Source organism: Eufriesea mexicana, unplaced genomic scaffold, assembly GCF_001483705.2.
Source record: "Eufriesea mexicana isolate 0111107269 unplaced genomic scaffold, ASM148370v2 scaffold5190, whole genome shotgun sequence".
Classification (NCBI taxonomy): Eukaryota; Metazoa; Arthropoda; class Insecta; order Hymenoptera; family Apidae; genus Eufriesea; species Eufriesea mexicana.
In genome coordinates, this window is record NW_016913149.1 from 265,724 (window position 1) to 270,918 (window position 5,195).

A 5,195-nucleotide genomic window follows, 5' to 3' on the forward strand; every position below is an offset into this window, starting at 1 on the left:
GTTACTTGTATACTGTATCGTGCACTCGTGTTGCTTAATGTTGCGCTGAGATACCAGGAACGATATGCAAATTTGACAGCGGTCTTGTAGGATGTATAAAGTCAAAAATACATTTGGGTTAGGGGTAACGAGTTTTATCTCGAGATGCAATTCTCATTAGTCGATTTGTCATTGTTCATTATATGCTTTCTAGTGCAGTATGGTGTGCATGTAACAATTGACAGGAAGCATATTGTCAAATAAATAGCAGGGATTTAGGATCATACACGTGCAACTAGTCTGAACACTTGGGATCGAAGGAGGATGCGTGTCAATATAAGGAACGAACGGTAAAGAGTAACAAAATGAGTCATAAAATATGACGAACCTCCGAGTCTTTACCCTTCATGCACGTTGCAATTCATCTCGCCAAGCATTATGGGCTGCTTATCTCATCTTTCCAACTCGTTTAAGACCCGTTTCGGCACCTCAGTTCTCGCGATTGTATCCGCTTCAATTACCCGTGCTCTTGTTCCAAGAATGGGCGCATCCACCCTAGAATTTACGCCACCTGTAAATTCCCTTCTTTCGCGGCTCCTCCGGCAGAAGCGCAGCCTTGGCAGCTGGTAGAACCGTGTTATCTCCAGGAAGATTTAACGCCGATATAAAGCGAGGAATGAGACACTTTTAGCTAGTACTTACATCAGGCTTAGACTTCGATTAGAGTAGTTCCCTCCATCCGCTCAGTCTTTCGAGATAAAGCTCTTAACATCTGAGCTGGTCGGATTTATGGCGCGAGATTGCCATTTTTCTTCAATTTAACAACTGTCCGTGGCAGCTGCTAGGTTCTCGATCATTTTCCTCGCTCCATCGTTTAGGTTTTTCTCGATAACTGTTAGCAACGCGAGAATACCTCGTGAGACTCGTGTCGATTCGAGTACCGAGCTCAAATTTGGGTTTGGAATCGTTTGCTACTCGAGTTTAATCTTCGAGGACAACTGGTCTTGACAGAAGACAGAGTCGTCGGCTTTGAAACTCGCGATGGGAAATATTAATATCAACTTTAACCGAAATTAGGTTAATCCTTGGAAGATACTCGTCATATTAGTATAAAAATTTATGACGCGATATTGCCATTTTTCTCCAATTTAACAACTGTCCGTGGCAGCTGCTAGGTTCTCGATCATTTTCCTCGCTCCATCGTTTAGGTTTTTCTCGATAACTGTTAGCAACGCGAGAATACCTCGTGAGACTCGTGTCGATTCGAGTACCGAGCTCAAATTTGTGTTTGGAGTCGTTTCCTACTCGAGTTTAATCTTCGAGGACAACTGGTCTTGACAGAAGACAGAGTCGTCGGCTTTGAAACTCGCGATGGGAAATATTAATATCAACTTTAACCGAAATTAGGTTAATCCTTGGAAGATACTCGTCATATTAGTATAAAAATTTCTGGTCATTGGGGAATTGTAGCATCGTTGCATTGCCTATTCCAAAGCGAGAAACTCGACCCGGAGGAAGGCCATTTTATAAAAGCGACCTAGACGAGTTTCAGCTGGTATTAATCAACTACCGAGGCTTGTAGATGATAAGTAGCATTGGAAACAGTTGTCTCACGATTACTGCAACATAAATTACGAATCATAAATCTAGATCCAAGCTCGAGATCATAGTCCTGTTATCGGGGTGTCCTGGGCTTAGATCCTAGCTATCTATGTCTTACACGACTTAAGTCTCTAATCCGTAATCCTGTTGTCCAGCTCCCTACAGCTAGGATTTTAAGTATTTAGGTCTCTAATCCTGCGTTTCTAGGTCTAGGGTACCAAGATCCCATAGCCTGACCCAATTTCCCAGGTCTCTAGACCGTGAACCCCGAGTCCCAGACCTGGTACCTATTATCCAACTTCACAGACGCAATGTAGACATTTGTACAACGTTTTCCTGCGAAAATCTCTTGTATACTAAACGATCAGCGAAAACGCGAGTATACTAATGACAGAACAGCACAAACGTCAGAGCTCTCTTGGTGTACAGCTGGATGCAGAGGTTGGGGGTTAACCCTTTGAAGAATAATAATTCGAAGACTTACTGTCATAAAGTCTAGGGTATTTTTCAAACGGTAGATAAGAAATCGTATGCAAATTAAGACGTGGAACTATTTTACCTCGACATTCCACGCATCGTTGAGCAATTTTAGATTTGATATATTAATTAACATCGATCTTTAGAACGTGATTAAATGGCGACTGAGAGGCGCCTGTCGAGTACAGAGGGTTAATACACGATAGTTGAATAAAGATGGAGCTTATAAATAAATAGTGCGATTATCCTAGTCTTTCGCTGAGCATGCTACGTCTTTGCGAGCGGTCAGCTGACAGCGGTTTATTGGTATGCCGCGTATTCGAGTAATTTACATTTAGGTTTGCGCTGAATGTCTAAACCAGAAGGTGGAATAAGTGTATAAAATTCTAATATGCAAAGGGAATCCAGTTTCTGGGAATATATTGGCCGAATCGAGCAGTATGATTTTTATGAAAGGGACAGGTACGTGCTCTGCCAGGCTTATTCAAAAATCGATTATAAATTCGATACACGATCGTCGGCACGCTTCGCGCCTCGATCGCGGTAGGTCGATAATAATTCGGTGATTCTGCACGCAGACGCGATATCTAACTTATATCTCGTACGTGCAGCCACTGTTAAATGTCCTGAACTTTCAGCGCCGCCTCGCCTTATCGCGTGTTTCCTGCGATATATAATTACACCCGCGGTTATTTGACATAATAATTCTAGCCGATATTCGCTATAAGCCGCACGTTCTTCCTGCTCGCAGATTGATCTATGGAAATGCTGAAGAGGCCTGGTATATTAAGATATTGTATCTTCATGGCCTTCGGCCCGATTTTTTCAATGCTGTTTACAGCGACTATCTGATTAGATTTATAACCGTATCGAATGTAATTGTCCGCCGATAAGACGTTACTTTGCCGCTGTTAATAATCACAATTGCAATTCGCCAATGGTCGCAATGGAAGTTGGTACGATGCTACTGCCTTGCGTGAACCGAATTAGATGATAAATTGGTTCTTGAGAATTGTAAATGAAATAAAAATTAATAATTGGTAATCTTTATTTTATTAAAATATGGAAATTAAAAATTATTCGCGAACCTTTGACTTATTTTAATTTTTCAGGTATAGTAGAACCTCCCTTAGGCGAATTAATTGGGAGGCAAGGGTGAATTTTTATTACCTAGAATAGACCCCTAAAAATATATATATTTTAATTATGTCATACCTTTTTTTAATTGTCAACGCTATTTATTTTTTTATATAAATTTTTGTCTATATATTCTTCTATATATTTTCTTTATTTATTCATGATTAATAATTTTTAGTTTATTAAAATAAGGAAATTAAAAATTATTCGCGATCCTTTGACTTATTTTTATTTTACAGGTATAGTAGGACTTTCCTTAGAATTAATTGAAACGTAAGGGTATTCACGTGGGAGAATTTTTATTACCTAAAATAATCCTCTAAAAATTTATATTTCTTAATTGTATCACACCTTTTCTTAATTGTCAACACTATTTATTTTTTTGATTTCTTTATATAAATTTTTGTCTATATATTTCTCTTTGTATATATCTTTTTTATTTATTCATGATTAATAATTTTTATTTTATTAAAATAAGGAAAATAAAAATTATTCGCGATCCTTTGACTTATTTTAATTTTTCAGGTATAGTAGAACCTCCCTTAGGCGAATTAATTGGAAGGCAAGAGTGAATTTTTATTACCTACAATAATCCCCTAAAAATATATATATTTTAATTATGTCATACCTCACCTTGATAACCAACGCTATTTATTTTTATTTTCTATACAAATTTTTTTTTTACATATTTTTTATACTTATTCCTGATTATTATTACCTTATCCCGTAGTATGGCAATTTCATACCGATTCACCGTAAACATATTTCACCTTGCAGTAGGAAATACAGACTCGGTACGTTCATCTACAATATCGTAATTGAAAATATACTTGTACGATAGAATGTCCACATACAGGGTGTTCCCGTAATAGAGATTCTTCAGCTATGAGATAGGAACCATAAACGAATCGAATTTTTCAGATTCCTGCTTGCTTGAACCCAGGAAAAATCGGAGCTACTTCAATCCCAGAGGAGATTTTGACGAATTCGAGGAAATTCCAGATCCCGGGGCGCATTTAGCGAAATGGCTAGGTTGATGCATCGGTGCATTGATCACCCAATACACGCGCGCCTTGAGCGTTGGTTCACGGCGAAAACGATGAGTAAGTAATAATTCAAGTACTGTGTAGTACTCTGGTAGTTAAGGCACGCCTTTAACGCGCCACGGAATGACCGAGCAAGCGACTTTATTAATTATTGCCGATCACGTCTAAGAAATATACGTACGCAGTCACGGTGTAAATTAACGTGTCCGGATCGCTGCGAAACACGGTGTGCATTACGCCTCCTCTTTCTCCCGAAGCCGCAAATTAAAATCGGAGATGATCGTCTCGAATAGAAGGTTTCGTTTACACGGCGAATATCGACCGCTCGCAGCGAGAAAGAAATGTATGCAAATATCATAATCGTACTATGCGATTTCAACCGCAGATAAAAATGCATCTCGATAGCTCGGGCACCGGGGGCACTCCTGTTTCAGGACAAACGTGCACTTTGTTACGGGGGTATTTCGACGTTCAAATCCAAGAATTTCGACGGTGCCAAATTTTTCAGTTCCCTTTCCATCCGCGTGATTTTCAAATTGTCAAATTGTGGCATTTACGCAGGAAATTGGCGAAATTGGTGAAGATGAGGAAGGTAAAAGGAATTTTTGTAGAGACCCCATTAGATCCCTTTTCGCGTGAAGTCACTTTCTCATTAGTCACACTGTACTTACTTCCTCTGTTAGGGTAGATATCTTATGCACGTAATTTGTTTCGAAAATTTCTGCCAGTGCATTGTTAGCAGACTTCTATCGAAGCTTTATCAGTCTGAAAGACGTATTGTATATAGCAGTTGATATGTACAAGAGTATATAGCAGTCGACACATTAATACCGATTTTTATCAATTGTATTTACTATATATACTATTATACTGTTTAATTGTTATTCATAATATGTATTATATTAATATAGTATTATATAATTACACTTAGTTATTTATATATAGTATACATAA